Source organism: Lissotriton vulgaris, chromosome 2_1 (assembly GCF_964263255.1).
Source record: "Lissotriton vulgaris chromosome 2_1, aLisVul1.2, whole genome shotgun sequence".
NCBI classification, from domain to species: domain Eukaryota; kingdom Metazoa; phylum Chordata; class Amphibia; order Caudata; family Salamandridae; genus Lissotriton; species Lissotriton vulgaris.
The window spans coordinates 2,083,094,022-2,083,112,978 of NC_141687.1; positions in this window are offsets into that span (position 1 = coordinate 2,083,094,022).

An 18,957-nucleotide genomic window follows, 5' to 3' on the forward strand; every position below is an offset into this window, starting at 1 on the left:
TGAAAGAGGGAAAGAAGTGGGGTAGGGTGAAAGAAAACAAACCGGGAGACAAGGAAAAACAGTGTCTAACGTCTGGTGTGCTGTGATCTCAGTGGAAATGGTGTCATCCCCACACCTCCGCTGTATGTGGCTCTGTTAGAAATGGGGATTCCCGGTAGGCTAGGGCATGAGCCAGAGCCAGGCAGAAACCCCTGGTCTAGTCAGGGCGAGGAAGCTACACCCTTGGTAGCTTGGCATGAGCAGTCTGGCTAATCCCAGAGGCAATGTGTAAAGCGTTTGCGCAACACACACACAGCAGCGACACACTAGGCACACTAAGAAAGAGACTCCACACAAGTTTATATAAAAATAGCCTTTGTATTATAAAAACACATTAGAATCACAGACATATACACTGTGCCTAAAGGCACCAGGACATTATTTACAGGGGATTATGTACAGGGCAGCGCCAATCAGATCACTGCCCGAACCATCACACAAGGACACGTAGTAAGTATAAAACAACCAGTAATAACTGCACATAGCTAGTGGTAAATTAACAAACTTAGCATCCTTGCAATAAGCATGAACCACATTAGCTCAGGCAAGAACCTAATGACTTGATGGCAGGCATCCCCCTAGCATAAATTCAACATTGTAAGGCATAAACAAATACATTGTGCAATAACCTTAGGGCATAAATCACATTTCCATGAGGCATCATCCTAAAACATCCTTTTTAAAAAATATTTTCATTAAAATTTATAATTTTCTCCCAAGGTATCGGCACAGTAAATTACCATCATAAACAGAAGGAGATAAGAAACAGCAAATCATAATACCAGGCAGAGACTTAGGCAATATTACCAGAGACAAGCAACCAAATCTACCAAAGTCACGCAATGTAGGCAATTATCTGAACAAAGAATATACCATAAATCATATTCAGCATAATTAAATTATACTTGAGCAATTTAAAACAGCCACATATTGGGTTAATCCGTAATAATTTTCTAGTCAATCTGATTCTTTCCATCTTACTAAGGGGCCCAGATGTTCTGACCCAACAGTTTGGCTTTCTTTCCCCTTCTTTCATAAATCGCCCTCTCTAGAGTATATATAGAAAGTAGTCGGGCCAACCATTGCTGAAAGGTTGGGGGGGAGGGATCCAGCCATGCACAAGCAATGTTAATCCTCAAAACCGCCATAGCGATAAAAAGAAAATGGGAAGCTATCTCATTTGGCCGGTTACTGCTAAGTCCTAGCAGAATTAATTCAGAGGTTTGCACCATTTTTAGGCCAAGTGAGTAATCTAAAAATTCCCTGATTGCTTACTGGATCCCTTGCAGGCGAGGGTAAGATGCGAACATATGCGCTAAATCCGCATCAGTTCCCCCGCATCTAGGACATGAGGTCCCTGTTAGCCCGCCCCACTGGGCTATTTTAGCCGGAGTGTAATATAACGAAAAAGCAGTTCTGCAATGTTGCGCCTGGAGCCCAGCAGAACACAAGGCAGTCTCAGCTATCTCTAGAGGTTTTATAAGTGCATCCAGAGCGGCCCCCACACGTTCAGCCCATTTAATCGCATGCTTGGTTAGGTCATTTGGATTCAAGCTAATCAATTTCACATATGTTAGCTTAATAGATCCCCGGGACTATGTGGCATAATATCAATAAATGCATTGGTATGGAACCCACTAGGCCCCCTAATTTTCTTACCAAAAAAACTACGCAACTGCAAATATTTTAAAAAATTACCCCTTTCCAACCCGAACTCCATCTGAATATCACTAAAATGGCGGACCCCTTCAATCCCAATTAAATCCCCAGCCTTTCGAACCCCTTTTGTAACCCATCCTGCCATGGTCTCATCTGAAAAAATTTCAGGAAGGGAGGGATTTTTATAGAGCACCGTGTAATGACAAAGTCTCCCCAGGCCTAGCTTCTTCTTTAAAGCCCCCCATATCTTAAAGGCTGCTAGTAAGGTCTTATATTTCGGCCTTTTATAGTAGCAGCATTTTGGCATCTTCACCTAATAGTAATTTGTGAACATTTGGGAGCTCAGTTTCCCCTTCCATATCCCCAGAGCTTTACCCTACTAAAATCCCCATATGTTGCAGTGCGGCTGCCCAATAATAACTAAGGAGCTCAGGAACTGCGAGGCCCCCTCTTTTCACGTGGCAATGACATAAATCATAGAACCCTACTGGTTTTACCATGTGCCCACATAAACCGATTGACCAAACCCTCCAAAATAATAAACCAAGATTTTTGAAATTCCAAAGGGATTGCCCTGAACAAATAAAGAATCTTTGGTAAAAACATCATCTTGATGACATTACAGCGTCCAACCAAAGAAAGACGAAGAATATTGAGTCTATCGAAGTCCAGCCTCGCCTTCTGAATTACGAGTTCAATATTTTTAGCCACCAACTTATACAAGTCAGAAGTAACCCTTATGCCTAAGTATATTGCAGATTCCATGACACGGGGATCCTCATAATCAACAAACCGATTCTATATTATTTGAGTTTTGGATCTATTAAGTGCGTATCCACTATGTATCCCAAACTCTGATGAAATAGACTCTACTGCATCCAATGCCATAAGTGGATCCGTGGTAAGGATAGCCACATCGTCCGCATAGGCGAGGATTTTCGATTTAACCCCCTGGCTCACGACTGGGAAAATTCCGATACTGGACTCAAATAGCCTCATTAGAGGGGCCTTATTAATAACAAATAGCAATGTTGAAGACGGGCACCCTGTTGTGTCCCTCTTTGTAAATTGAAAGGGAGAGTGTACTTTCCATTTAGCCTTAGACGAGCAGTAGGTTCCACATACAGCATTTGTATAGATTTAATGAACACTTCACCCAGCCCAAACCACCTCATTGATTCCCACAGTAAATCCCAGGAGACCCTATTGAATGCCTTCTCAGCAACTAATAGCAAAGTTGCCATAGGGTCTCCTGAGATTTCCATTGCATGAAAGCGAGTGATCACCCATCGCACATGTTGTGTGGTTCCCCGGCCCTGTATAAACTCATGTTGACAGGGGTGGATAGTCCTTTTTAAGATCCCATTTAATCTTGCTGGCAAAACTTTGGAGAAGATTTTTACATCACTATTCAATAGCGTGATAGGTCGATATGAGCCCAGCTCTCTAGGTGGCTTGTCTTTCTTCACAAAAACAACAACATCAGCTCCCCCCCAAGATTTAGGAACCGACTCACCATTTTGGGCTGAAAGCAGGACTTCTGAAAAGTCAGGGCCGATTGAATCTTTAAAAAGCGGAATCTGATCCGGGCCAACTGCTTTCCCAGAGGGCACATTTTTCACAGCATCCCAAATCTCATCCTGAGAGAACACCTTCTCGAGTTCCTCTCTATTCGAAATGTCTACCCTCTGTATATGTATCTTTCCTAGAAATTTGGTCCTCAGCTATATAAATGCTGGTAAAATAGCCCGAAGATTTCCCGAATACCCAATGCATCAGTTAACAGCTTTCTGTTTCCATCATAAACTTCAAAGATCTCCCCGGCTGCCATTTTTTGCCTGACACTTACAGCCAGAGAGTGTCTCACCCGCTCATTCGTAGCAGTGCTCTTTCTTGGCCAGGTATACCCCTGCTGCCCTCTTAGCGATATGTTCTCCCACATCAGCCTTCTTTATAGCCAGTTGACCTAGTATGCCATCATTCCCTTCTCCAGTGTGAATAGCAGTAGCTAAGTCTTCCTCAAGTTTATTTAGCTCCTCCAGAACTGACTGTGCCCAAAGTCAATCAGTCTTTTGGCGGCGCAAGCTATAACTTAATGTTTCTCCTCTAACCCCCACCTTAAAAGCATCCTAAATAATACTAAGACTAGTACTCCTCCGATTAAAGTCCCAAAAATTCCTTAATTCACCCTTTCAGAAATTCTACATAATCATTATCACATAGCAGCTTCGGTTCGAAAGTCCATGCCACACTTTCCTTCTCTGTCATAATAAAATTGATGGTCAAAATTAACGGATTATGGCGGGCGAAGATGGCGGTTGCAGCCTTGTAGAGCTCCCGCCGGCCCGGACACAATTTGCTTATTTATCCTGGCCCCCGAGCCCGTTAGTGGTACTACCTGTGTGGCGAGCGTCTCTGGCGATACCTGGGACTCTCCAGAGTGCCGAGCTGTCCTCCCGGGCTATCCAGTGAGCTGGGGTCATCAGCGGTGCAGTGTGGCCTGGTGCCCGTTGGCGGAGCCGGGACCTCGATTTTTAGGTTGCCGAGCGGAGGACCGGTGGACAGCGGCCGGGGGACGGACCGGCCGGGCGACACTCCGGATCAAGATTCAGGCACCGGGAGTCGGTGGGGCCATGGCGGTGCCCTGTGGTGCCGCCCTACACCTCGGGGAAGCGCCCAAAGCAGCGAAAAGACACTGAGGCCTGTGCGGACCTCGGGCAGCCGGGGCCTCGAGTTTCGCGACCCAGAGGCCGGCCCCGGGCCCGGACTGAGGTGGAGCAGCGCTGGTGCTACCAGGAGTTGGTGGGGCTGTGGCTGTGCCCCGAGTGGCCATCCGGCACGTGGAGGGGGTGCCTGAGGCGACGTGGAACCGCTGTGGCCTGTGTGGACTGCGGGCGGCCGGGGCCCCGGATTTGCCTTTGGAGCAGACCGACAGCGGGAGCTGTGTGACCGCGGCCCTAGTGTGGGGCAGCGCGGATTATTGGTGCAGCTGTGCCCCCCCTGAGGCATCTTGTGGGCCGATGAGAGACCAGCAACAGGATGCTGCCCGGGGACTCATCGTGAACAGTGAGTGACTCTCCTGGGATCGCCGAACGGTTGGAGCCGGCTGTGGGGCAGCGAGGGTCGAGTGCTGGAGTGGGCCACGGGACTGGACACACGTGGTGGCCGGCGCAGTGAGTGCAGACCTGGGCCAGCTCAGACTTAATTTGTGGCGCATGGACGGGTTCGGCCGGAGGGCCCGCCTGCAGCCGGAATCCGTGGAGCCGCGGCCGCCTTCCCCCGGGGGTTGAGGGGAGCCCCCAGTGCTGATCGGGGTTGGACACCTTTGGCGATCAGAGGAGCGCACGCAGACGCAGATACCTGTGGTGTGGTGGAAGTGGGACTCCGCGCAGCAATGACCAGGGGAGGTGGCGGTCCGCCCAAGCAGGGTCCCATTAACAAGTTTACAGGGCCCAGTGGAGGGCCCGGTACGTCCAGTGGCGGCAATGGAGCGGGGCCGGACAACGCGGCGCTCATGGCGGCAATCACCCAGTCCAGGGACATGCTGGACGCCAAGATTGGGGCAGTGGGCGCGGATGTAACTCTATTGCGCCAGGATCTGCGGAATGCGGTGGCACGGATCACGGAGACAGAATCCAGGATCTCGGTGGTCGAGGATGACGTTGGGACCCTGAAACAGAAATTGGCGGAGATGGAGCACGTCCAAAAGAATCTCGCGTCTCGAGTGGAGGATGCAGAAGGGCGTGCACGCAGGAATAACCTCCGCTTCATAGGATTTCCAGAGAGATGTGAGAAGGACGAAATGGAGCAGTTCCTGTCCCGGTGGCTGGAGAGCTGGCTCCCACCGGGGGCTCTCTCTAATTGCTTCGTGATGGAGCGTGCCCATCGGGCCCTAACACAGAGGCCGCCGGAGGGTGAGCGTCCTGGACCAGTCATTGCCAGACTTTTGAATTATCATGACCGTGATGTTATATTGCGGGAGGCGAGAACCAGAGGCTCCATCTCCTATGAAAATTGGAAGATTATGATTTTTCCCGACTACACTAAGCTTGTACAGCAGCAACGCCAATCCTTTGTGGCTGCCAAAGCCAAGCTGCGGGGCCTGAAACTCCAGTACTCCTTGCTATACCCGGCCCGCCTGCGGGTGGTGTACCAGTCCCGGACCCACTTCTTTGATTCCCCGGAGGACGTCTTCAAGTGGACCGACGAAACTGTGCGGATCAGGCCGCATGCCCAGCCGGGTCTGGACCCAGGCGGCTCGAGGGGATCGTCACAGGAGCGGACAAACCGACCGGCCCGGGGGGGACGGCATCGGAGGTCCCGATCATGCAAGAGATCCGCCTCTGCCAGCGCGATGCAGAACAGTGGAACAATAGAGTCCGATCATTCTGAAAATGGTTGCTGAACCCTGGGGGGATCTGCTTTTCTTTACAGGGGTGTCGCCTTGAATTTCTGGGGGTCCCACGGCAGGACTGCATCTTGGGGGGTTCCGCTGATGCCTGAGCTGCCTGAACATATATCTTGGGTTCGGGTGGCGACTAGATAGGGGCCTCCAACCTCTACACGCTGTGGGAGTTGACTAGGGGGGTGGGGGGGTGTAACCTTACGGTTTAAGGGGTGTTGGGATCCATTGGCATGGTTGGTCCTGGGTCCTCGGTTCTGGGTCCGGGGCTATCCATGCCGCGACAGGTACTTCAGTGTTCCATGAGGTATAGGGGTGGGGAGAGTTGGGGACAGGGGGGGTGGGATGGGGACTGGTGGGGTGGTTAGGGACTGGGGTTGGGCGGGGGTAGCTGTTGCTGTTGGGGGGTTCTGGGATGGGTGGGGGGGACCGCACGTGCTGTTTTCTGATGCACTGAGTAGGGTGTGGGGTGTGTTGGGGTGCCGCAGAGGGCCTGATTGGAGCAACCAACTTGACTATGGCTGAACAGTCCACTACGCTCCCTAACGAGTCTCTGCGTGTAGTAACCTGGAATGTTCGGGGATGCTTGATAAGATGAAACGTGGGGCGGTACTGCGCTGGGGGAAAAGGGAGACAGTTGATGTGCTTTTGCTTCAGGAGACACATATGCTGGGTTCCAAAGTACTTAGCCTACAGAGGTTTGGCTTCCAACAGGTCTTTCATGCCGGATTTACTAGAGGGTCCAGAGGTGTTGCTATTTTGGTGCATCGCAGGGTGGCTTATGTGCACGAGAAGCAGTGGGCAGACCCGCAGGGTCGGTACATCTTTGTCAAAGGGATGGTGGGTGCTGAACCAGTGGTCTTTGGAAGTGTCTATGCCCCTCCCCCTCTGCAATGGGCCTTGTCGGAGAGGCTGTTTACCATATGGGAAGACATCCCAGAGTCCTTGACAGTAGTTGGGGGGGATTGGAATGAGGTGATGGATGCCTGTATGGATCGTCAGAGGAGACAAGCAATGACTGCGGGTGCTCCACCTTCCCTCCCCCATACCCGGTTGCATGCGATGGTAGAGAGTATGGGCTGGGTGGATGTGTGGCGCCATATGCACCCTGCAGCGCGTGAGTACACGTATGTATCTGCGGTACATGGCTCCTTCTCGCGGCTGGATTATGTGTTTATGCCCGGTGCCTGCCTGAGCAGAGTGCGGGAGGCGGCGATATTGCCAAGAGGGCTATCCGATCACTCCCCAGTTTTCATCAAGATAGAGCTTCACACAAAACGACAACCATTCCATTGGAGGATGTCCTCGTGGCACCTACAACAACCCGAATATGTCCACCACGTGCGAGAGGCGGTAGATCATTACTGACGGGACAATCTCGTGGATGACGTCGACGCTGTGGTGGTTTGGGAAGCGATGAAGCCCACTATACGGGGGGTTGTGTGCTGCCGCCCGCCAGAAGCACCGGGAAGTCATTACCGCTGCAGCTGCACAGGTCGAGGCCCTAGAACAGCGAAGCCGGGGAGGGGGCGACGCGATTGCGATACGGTTGCTCCTGCAGGCACAACAGTCCTATGCTTCTATCTTGCATGACGAGGCTAAGCAGGCGTGGCTTGCCACGCGGAGTAGAATCTACCAGTGGGGTGATAAGTCCTGTACGATGCTTCGCCGGCTATGTCAATGCAGTCTTCAACTAGTTACACTGCCAAGCCTCACGCCGGATGACGGGACAGTGGTGACAGACCCGGCTGAACTGGCGGCAAGTTTCGCCCGATACTTCAAGGAGCAGTATGCCCCACGAGATTGTCTGGAAGCGGATGAGGTAGCCAAATTCCTTGATGACCTGCCGCCGAAAGCGGTCTTGGATGAGGCCAGGACAGCGCTCGACGCTCTGCTTACGGCCGAGGAACTCGGGGAGGCTCTGGGGCAGCTTAACACCGGGAAGGCACCCGGGCCGAGTGGTTACCCATGTGAGTTTTTTAAGAAATTCCATCTCCTGTTAGGGTCCCACTACCGACGTGCGCTCGAGGCGGTGCGGACCCGGGGCAAGCTACCATCTGATTAGCGTCATGCGGAAATTGTAGTGTTTCAAAAACCAGGTAGACCCCCTGACAGACATGACTCGTATCGCCCCATATCCCTGCTAGACATTGAGGCCAAAATCCTAGCAAAAGCTCTAGCGAATCGCCTCCTTCCGTATATCACGGACCTGGTCCACCCTGACCAGGCCGGGTTCATGCCTCATAGGGCGACGGGTCATAACATCCGGCGGGCACAGGCGGCGGTGGACGCCATGGGGGCCTTGGGTGAACAGGCGGCTTTGCTGTTGGCAGACATGGACAAAGCCTTCGACTCTGTTAGTTGGACGTACCTCTTTGCACTCCTGCCCCGTCTCAACCTGGGCCTGGTGTTTTTGTCGTATCTTAAGCTACTGTATACTGACATCACGGCCTCGGTACGGGTCGCTGGGGCGATCTCCGAACAGTTTCAGATTGGTCGGGGAACCAGGCAGGGATGCCCACTGTCCACATACCTGTTCGCCCTGGCTATGGAGCCCCTGGCCTCTTGGGTGCGCCTAGATGCACAGATGCGTGGGTTTGTGTGGAGTGGGGATCTAGCGGACAGAATTGCATTGTATGCTGACGACGTCCTCTTCTTCCTTACGGATTTGCAACGCTCCGGGCCCCGAGTGCTGGACATTATGCCTTCGGCTGAACCTGCATAAGTCCACTCTGTGGGTGCTGGGAGGTGGAGTCATAACGGACCCCTGGGCGGCAGGACTACGAGTGGCGTCCGATGGGCTGAAGTACCTTGGGGTGTTCCTGTCGGAATCAGCGACAATTGCTTGGGAACAGAATATTGTGCCTGTATGGGAGCGAGTTCAGGCTGATACCAAAACGTGGTCCAGAATGCCTTTAACCATATTCAGCAGGTCCGCAATCTTCAAGATGGTGGCGCTCCCACGCCAGCTGTATCAGTTGCAGAACTACCCCTACCCCGTCAGCCCGCAGTGGTTTCGTCAAGTCAATTTGGTGCTGGGCCGCTTCCTATGGGCTGGAGGAGCGGCCAGGGTGGCGCTACGGACATGCTTCTTGTCCACTTATTGTGGTGGCCTGGCCATCTCTGATCTGCTATCTTATTACCAGGCCTCTCAGTTGCTTATTCCTAATGAATGATGGTATGGCGATAGGGGGGACCCGGCCTATGCTTTGGAGCGCTCGCTCATGGGGGAAAATACGCTACACACAATCTTATACTCAGCCCGGCTGCGGCGGGCGTTACTGTCTGTCACTAAAGTGGTTTTTGCTGTCTGGAGACAGGCGCTGCGCCGAATGGGCTGGTGGGGCAAACTGACGGCAGAAACGCCACTGTGGAACAATGGCCTGCTCCCGGAGCTTTCTACTCTGGCCGGGTTTGAGGGCTGGGAAGCCATTGGGATCTCGTTGCTGGGCCAAGTAATGTCCGGCACTACCCTCAAATCGTTTCAGGAGCTCGGTGCGGAGTTCCACATGCCTCAATCTCAATTCTTCCACTATTTACAACTGCGTCATGTACTGACCCCCAGTATCGCTCACTTGAAGTCTCTCCCTGAGTTTAGCCCGGTTGAGGCGAAGGTCTTTATGGGAGACCTGGGGGATAAGAAGGTCTCCCGCATCTACCAGACACTGGTTACTCATTGTTCCTCCTCATTGCTTCCCCTCCGGGCGGCATGGGAGGTGGATGTGGGCCCTCTGGATGAGGATGATTGGCGGGAGGCCCTGGAGTCCCCGCGAGGGGCTGCTATCGCAATGCGGCTTCGACTAATTCAATTTAAATATCTTCATAGGGCCTATTACACCCGAGAGCCATTGTGGAAGGCGGGACTGATTGAGTCTCCAGAGTGTCTGCGCTGTGGGGCTGCACTGGGTACGCTGCTGCATACGGTGTGGTCGTGTGCTAGACTGTCTGGCTTTTGGAGAGGTGTATGGGGCTGCCTGTCCGAGGTCCTGGGTTGGGATCTTCCCCGCACCCATAGGCTGGGGCTGCTCCATGTCATTGAGGGTATCAGTGGGAACATATACAAGCGCCACTTGCTGTTGTTGGGACTTGTTGTGGCCAAGAGAGATCTGGCCAGGGCATGTAAGGGAGAAAGAGCCCCCCCCTTGTCTGCATGGAAGGCTGGCCTGGATTACTACATGGGGCTCGAGAGACCGGTGTTTGAGGCAAGGGGATGCCCCCGTAAGCATTTTAAGATCTGGAAGCGGTGGGCTGATTATAGGGGGCTGTCATTGGATCCCCCAGTAGAACGGGAGGAGGACATATGATTGAGATGTGTCGTATAGGCCTGAGTTCTGTGGCATGCCTGTCACATCGCACCCAAGAATTGCCTGCAACTTTTTACTCACGTGCGTGGGGTGGGTGGGGAATTGGGGGGGGCTTGGGGGGTAGTGGAAGTTGGTGGGGTAGGGGTGGGATACGGGGTTATTCTTCTTGGGCCTTTCTCCTTTTATTGATTGGATAATTGTGCTTGCATTATAAACTGTATCATAACTATTGGTGGTGTTCTCCTGATTGTGGAGAGACACAATTTTCCTCTGCTTTAACTGCTCAATAAAATCTGTTGTGAAAAAAAAAAATATATTACGGATTATGATCCGATATGATACGAGGGAGCCTCTCTATACTGGAATTAGTAATGATTTGTTTTGAGACAAACAAATATTCGAGCCGGGAGACTGCCTTATGCGGGAAGGAGAAGAATGTATTGCCTGGCTCAAAAGGTTTCAGACATGACCACAGGTCGGTCAAGTCATTGTTCCTGACTAAATTAGTTAAAGCATCGCCAACCTTTCTTTTTTTCCCTGAATACATGCTTCCCGGCAAGCCCCAGTGTGTACCTAAACCATTAATATTAAAATCCCCGCACATAATTATTGGTGTAGGCCATATTGCCAGGGTGGTACCTAGGGTTTCTAGAACTTCCGGGTCGTCACATGTTGATCCATAGAGCGAGCATAGTGTAAATTTAAAATTATTAAGCAAGCATTCGATCATTACCCACCGGCCCCATTGGTCTGCGAACTTTTTGAGGATCCTAAAATCCCTCCTCCGTGTAAGGATTGCCACCCCACGAGTTCAAGAACCTTGTGTAGTATGTGCCAGCAGTTTAAACCCGAGCTGTTCCATTATACGAGCTCTACTGCCCTCTATATGTGTTTCTTGGACACAAAGGATGTCTTCCTATAGGGATTTCAGCAACCTTGCTACTGTATTCCTCTTGTTCTGATCATTGAGCCCACAGGTGTTCACTGTCAGATCCGCAGACTCATCTCTTCAGCTTTCTTTGATCCTTCCAATAATACCTACTTACAGCAAATCTCTTACAACCTGCCTTTTCATTCGTGCTCATTGTGTATGCCTCCTTGAATAACCTGAACAAACCATTTTGTGTCAAATTCTGCTGCCCCTTTATTAGCCTCATGATTTGAAACTCCTTAACCTGTGCTGAGACCCCACCCTCGTTCTTCAATGAGACCCCGTTCCTCCCCCCCAACCCCACCCCCCAAACTTCCCTTATAGGCAATTAAGCCACTTAAGTGGCCGATCCTAAAACATCCAAGCATGACATTAGGCATGAAAACATTATGCACCTCCTTAGGCATAAAACCCATTAGATTAGCTATAAGCACCTTAAGCATGAAACCAGCAATGTAAACATTAGGGGAGAAGCATCAGGTGCCATCATTAGCATAAATACATTAATCAGACATCATGGCATTACTGAGAGAGGGAGACAACCAAGTCATCAGCATCAGTACCCCATGCATGTAGCATTACCACCAAGGGCAGATGTGACCCCCACTATAGGACTCTAGCAACAGACTTTGCCCCAAACGTTGCAGCTGACCACTGTCCTGCGGGGCAACTGTGCAGGGTACCACCAGTTCTGCCATATTGGAGCCCTTCTCTGGGACTCTCAACTTACAAATATGCCCGAACGTTATAGCGGCCCACAAATGCGGTACCGCTGTGTGTCCCAAATGAGTCTGGTGCATTGGAGTCCCCCTGTGGGACTCTAGAACTGGTTGTGCCCACAACTTTGCAGCAGCCCACACTTGCAGCGCCGATGTGCAGCCCGAGAAACACTGCCCAAGTTGGAGCCCCCTCCGTCCGTGACTCTTAAATCCAGGATTGCTCCTCGTCGCAGGTGCCCGCTCCCGCCTCACCAACCCAGACCCCAGCCCCACTCACCACTCCATGGGGGCTCGGCAGGTGAGGTCACAGCCGGTTTCACCCTCCATCATCGTTGCAGCTCGCTGGGCTCTCCCCAGGCACCCGGGATCCCTGCTCGGCGCGTGCAGACTTCCGGGACGGGGAAAGCAGAAGTGAACCCACAAGGCTCCACCCACAGTCAGGCACAACACTGCCTGGCTTCCTGGTCGATGCGCGATCGTGGCGGCCATGTTTCCTTGTTATCCTGGGTTGCGGCGGTGACTCGTTTTTCTTGGCAGCGATGAGGGGTAGGCTCCCTCTTAATTTAAAGTGTAGAGCTGGTGGGCGCCAGCTTCTTGGTGCTCTTTGGCGGCGGAGCGCGGTAGGGGTACCCATCAGTTATGCTCACATGCGGGGTGGGCACCCGCTGAAATTGATATCCAAAGGAGCAGGGTGGGAACCCACAAGAAACCAGCAATGATGGGGTATCCCCACGCTGGGGATTCCATCATAAACCATGTGCAGCACACAGAAATACCACCTTCTAAAAGTGGCATTCCTAAAATAGAAAAAAATGAAATGTGTGCACACCATTGCCAGCATTTATAATTTGCATTCCACGCATACCAAACATGCCATACTTATTTTGTTTGTTTTAGGAATTATCCCATAAGGGTGGAGTTCCCAATGTTAGCCTATGGTGGGCAAAGAGCACACGCGCTCTGCACTGCTAACCAGTGCTAAAGTTCTCAGAGTCCTAAAACCACAAACACCACGTCAGCAAAAAGGCTAGGAGGAAGGCAAAAAGTTTAGGGATGACCCTGCTAAAAGGGCTAAGTCCAACAGGCTCCCTTTATGCTGTGGACTCTCTCTGAACGGTCTCTGAGAAGTCAAGGCATACATACTGGATCCCTCCCCAACAAGGGGAGAGGGAGCGCTTTGGCAAGTGGTGCCATTCCCACACCTTCGCTGTGTGTAGCTCGCTTGACCCTGTTGACTCTCTCAGAGGGGACTCTGATACTCCAGGGTATAAAGGCTGGATCCCTCCCCAACAAGGGCTGAATGAGTGCTTTGGTAAAGGACACATGGTTACAATACTTAGAGTTGCAAAGTCCAATAACAGAAGAAACAAGTCCCCAGGAGATGAAAGAGGGAAGGGGAGGGGACAGGGGGCTGGGAAGTGGGTCAGGTCTGTCAGATCAACAGTGGGATTGAAAAACCTTGTGGGGGCCCAAGAAAGTAGAGTAAACGGGCCAAAAGCTTAGATTGGGTCTCATAGTCATACATTGAGTCTGGGCGCCATTTTAGAGTCAGGCAAGTCCAAGGTAAGGAGTGATGCTTAAGGGGGACTGCTTAACCCTGTGAATCAGCAGTTTGTCTTTTTTTTTAAAGAATTTGGAGGGGGCTGGCAGGAGGGCTCTATTGCCTTATCCTGCAGTGACACATCACCTCTCTGCCCCAGCCCCTTCCTTCCTGCACAGACCTCTGGGATAGTTAAAAAGGCCACATGGTCTCTCAAAAGCCCCTTTTTGCCCTTGCTGCCTTCATAGTCCCTAGCTGCCCCGGTACCTGACACCAGTTGACAGCTGCTGATGGATAACCTGCAGCTCCACCCCCTCTTTCCTTCCTGGAGAGGAGACCTTCGTCCATAGGAATGCTTGCTTTGAAGGGCTAGGCCTCTGATACCACAGCTCGGGGAGGAAGACAATGAATCCATCCTGGCAGGGTCACACCCAGCCAGGCTCTGGTTATGAGCTGACTCCGAGAAATGTGACATTCTGGATGAACCATAAGCAGTAAAGATATGGCTTTGGACTCAGCAGAATACTTCTTCAACTTACAGTGTACTTTGGTGCGTGCAGGGCCGGACTGGCCATAGCGGGCACCGGGCGTTTCCCCGGTGGGCCGCTAGGGTGGGGGGCGATTTTGGACCCCTGGGGGGCCGTTTTTCTGTTACCGGGGGTCGGCAATATCGGCCCCCAGTAACAAAATCGGCCGAAACCGGCCCTCGCACACTGCTTTGCTGCACTCCCCTCACCCCAGGGGGAGGATGGCTGAACAGTGTGCCAGGGCCGGTTCGTGTTCCCAGTCCGGCCCTGGGTGCGTGTCTGGAATTTGTAGGCCCGAGGGAAGTGAAACTGTCCCATGTGGTCCCTATCTCCATAGGAGAATAATGGAGTGTTCCTACAGTGAAAACAATAAAGCACACTGACTTTCCCTTACATGTGTCTTCCCCTTGTATAAGCCTGTTCCATGTCACCACCCAACTCGGCCAAATTCTTGACACTTACTACGCGAGCCGGCTTAGTGGCATATAAACACTGGACCTTAAAGTAAACTTCCATACTACTATATTAATTGAAATATACATTTCAAGGGCAAACGTTCCTGAAGTAGCAATTATTTCAGAATGAGAATGCCACAATGGGATAGCACCAGAATAATACATTCTAATTGTACTTTTCATGCCAGTGTGGTACAGCCGTGGCCACTTTCATGTGAAATATTTATAGAAGCAGACACATCCAATGGCTGTCTACCAAAGATGGGAAGAGAATTATTACGAGATACTACAGAGAGGAATTGAATCCTATTTTCATTTCGTCTCTCCCTTCCTTTGTGCACCTTCACACGTGCCTGTGTTAAACTAGGAATGACACGATCCTCCCTTATTGAACACCGTCACTGTTCTGTAAAGCGAATAGTTCCGACATCCTTTAGCCATGGGGACAGTACCCAGTCTAGCATGCTCATTATTGGCTTTCTAAGTCGCCATTAAGCGTATTAGCGTTAACTGCTTTGCCACAATAGAACGTCCTCATTGGAAATCTGATAACCTACTCAAGTACTGGCTATACAAATTAAGTTCACAGTCATCTTTTTTATCAAAATAAAAAATCCCTGAAATGCAGACATTAAAAATGTGAATTTCTTTCTAAACCATGCAACATTTTCCACAATTCAGCATGGTGTTATTAATTGCATGCATGTGTTCTTGCGGTGCAAATGTATTTTTTTAAACAAAGATGCTGCATTTTTGTTACATGTACAGCATTCCTAGATTACTAGAGAATACTCACTGACTGTGCATTTTTTTTAATAAAATGACTTTCTATTAGAGCATTCCACGTATTTCTATTGATTTTCTCTTGTATGTATTGTTAAACAGTTAGCATTTAATAGAGAGTGTGTGAGACAAGTCATGAAGAATATTAAAGTGCTATGCACGCACATTCTCCGTCTGTGTTGCTCTCCTTAAATATGTTGGAATTAAGTTGTTGGTTACTTTTTTCGTGCCACAGCTGCACAAAGTTCCTATGTTTGCGACATTCAAATTATTATGTCATGAGAAAATTATGGCTCAGATGATTCCAAGAAACAGCAACATGTAATAATGTCACTACAGGAGCTCAAAATCCTATCAAAAGAAGTCAACAAAACTAAAAGCAAGCTGCTTGCGGCACAGTCAGTAATAACAGTCTCCTGATAGCAGGCCTCAGTAAAACGAGACTTGGGATTCTCACGCTGTATGAAAGTGATGCCGCACATTCATTTTACATTCAAGGAGTGAAAACCGTTTCTGCAAAAATGCCAGCTGATGACAGAGGCACATCCGTACTTTCAAACGGCACCTATCACTTTTGAAGCAGTCAGAAAGGCCTGGGTTACTCTAAGGGTCGGCAGACAGGTTCTCTCTGCACTGGATATGAATTTCATGTTCAGTTTCAGACTACTGTATATCACTTTATAGAAGCACTGCGCAAATGATGATGAAACACCGTATTATGGGACAGATTTACAGGCCCCTAGCGCCTCTTCTATGCTGCCGTTGCGTCACTTTTGTGGCGCAGCGGCGGCGCAAAAGATGCGCCATGGTGCAGGGTATTTACAACGTGGCGCATCTGGGTAAAGCCTCACGTTGTAAAGCCCTGCGCCAGAAGGAGGTGTTCCTGCACAGGGGGAGGAGTTCCGGCGCAGGAACGCCTCCCAAAAGTGGCTGAGTGAAATCTACAAGATTTCACTCAGTCACTTTTAGGCCAATGCTGCGTCAAAACCCTGCGCCTGCTTGAAGCAGGCGCAAGGCTTGATGCAGCATTGGAAGAATAGGCCCCACAGAGCATTGCTGGAGCTGCGTCGTGCTTGCGACGCAACTGCAGCAATGCGCTGCCTTTACAGCACAGATGCGTGACGCATCTGTGACGTTTTTGCCCCATGGTGCGCGGCATTGTAAATGCGGCGCATTATGGGTGGCAGAGCTGCGGCGCACAATTACTGGCGCATCCCTGTTAATTTGCAGGGATGCGCCAGTAATTGTAAATCTGCCCCTATATTTCTATTTCATTGTCCAAACATAGACTTCCAAAAAGTTCCACTATTTCGACTACCACTTTAAAGTCAATGTAAGTAGATGTGGAGTTAAGAATACTGATCTGCATTTATGTATATATGCTTATTTTGACAATAGTATGTCATATTTTTGTAGATCAATATTTCAGTCAGATATAGTGCGTTCAACCGCCAGAGAACGCTGAAATTGAAATATTACACGCTATGATGCAATGGACTACCTCAGTATTTGAAAGGTTTCAAATACTTCGGCTTTGCTAGCTTCGCTCTGCTAGAATATAGTAGCGCCTCTTACTATCGCTATGTTGGGCTTCATAGCGCTTGGTGTTAGCGCTTGGTGTTAGCGCTTATACTATTGAACTTCTGGGCTTCATAGCGCTTGGTGTTAGCAACTGTACTAATGAACTGCTGGGCTTCATAGCGCTTGGTGTTAGCAACTGTACTAGTGAACTGCTGGGCTTCATAGAGCTTGGTCTTAGCGCTTACACTATAGAACTGCTGGGCTTCATAGCGCTTGGTGTTAGCAATTGTACTATTGAACTGCTGGGCCTTATAGCGCTTAGTGTTAGCGCTTTACTATTGAACTACTGGGCCTTGTAGAGCTTGGTGTTTTTATTTCACTGATCACCGAGTATACTTTATCATTGCTAATTTAGTCTAGCCTCGACCTACGGGCTGCACAATTACATAGCTTAGTGAACTTCACCCAAGTACTGCCTTACCTCGTAGCGCTTTATCCTCCCCCATTAACGCTCCACTATATTTACAGCTGGTACCTAACATCGTCCTGCCTTGCAACATTTGTTTGTTTACTGTTGCCGCCATTTTGTTTGCAGTGCCGTCCTCCCACACCGTCACTCCACCTGACTCCCCGCCTCCCAGCTGCCCCTCCCACGCTCCGCCCCCCCCTATCCATTTATAGCACATGTCCCAACGCGCAGCGTCCACGCGCTTCGGCCGCGCCGAAGGTGCGCCAAAGGTAAGCCCGTCTACGCCCGTCCGCGCCTGGACCGCGCCCAGCGCCAGACCCCCTGGTCCTCGTACCACCCACCCCACCCGCATTACATACGACGCCACCGCCCTCTTAGCCCTAAACCCCGGCCGTCTCCCCAACTGCGTCCAAGCCGCTCCCGGACACACCCATGGACCCTTCTCTTGCAACTCCTGCAAGTTCGACGGCACCAAGAACAACTCCTCATCCACTAACACCAAACAGATATCTGACACCAACCACCTACAATGCATCCTACTCAACACCCGCTCGGTCCACAGGCACGCCATCGACCTTTGGAATCTACTAGACACCATCTCCCCGGACGTCGCCTGCCTAACAGAGACATGGATGAACGCCTCATCAGCCCCAGACATCACCATTGCCATCCCGGAAGGATACAAGATCATTCGTAAGGACCGCACCGACCAAACAGGAGGAGGCATCGATATCGTCCATAAGAATTCCATCCGCATCTCAACCAGCTCTGACGTCAACCTTGCTAGCGCCGAACACCTTCACTTCCAGATCCACACCGACCCCCAGACCACACTCAGAGGCACTCTCCTCTACCGGCCTCCAAGGCCCCGTGCACAATTCAATGACGACATCACTGACTTTATCACCCCACACGCCCTCCCCTCCGAGGAATACATTCTATTGGGAGACCTCAACTTTCACCTGGAAAAGAGCAACGACAGCAACACTACCACCCTTCTGGACAACCTCGCCAACCTCGGACTCAAACAACTTGTCACTACCCCCACCCACATTGCAGGTCACACACTCGACCCTATCTTCACTTCCAGCAAACATGTCTCTTTCAGTCACACCACAGCTCTCCATTGGACGGACCACAGCTGCGTTCACTTTATCTACAATAAGACCACAACACACAACCATCCTCAACCTACTCTGTGAAGAAACTGGAACAAAATCACCATCGACCAGATGTCCTCAGCGCTTCTTCAAAACCCCCCTGCCCACCCCTCAAACCCCGACCAAGCAGCCATTAACCTCTCCCAATGGCTATCCAACAGCGCCGACATCCTAGCATCGCTGAAAAAACGTCAAACCAAACTAGGCAGCAAAAACGCCTCCTGGTTCAACGATGATCTTAAGAAATCGAAGAAACTGTGTCGCTCCCTCGAGAAGGCCTGGAAAAAAGACCCTAACACTAGCACCAGGGATGCCTTCAAAAACGCCACCCGCATACACCACCAACTAATCCGGTCTGCCAAGAAAGCCGCTTTCAAAGACCGACTAGATAATAACGCCCACAACAGCAAGGAATTATTCAACATCGTCAAAGAATTTACCAACCCTT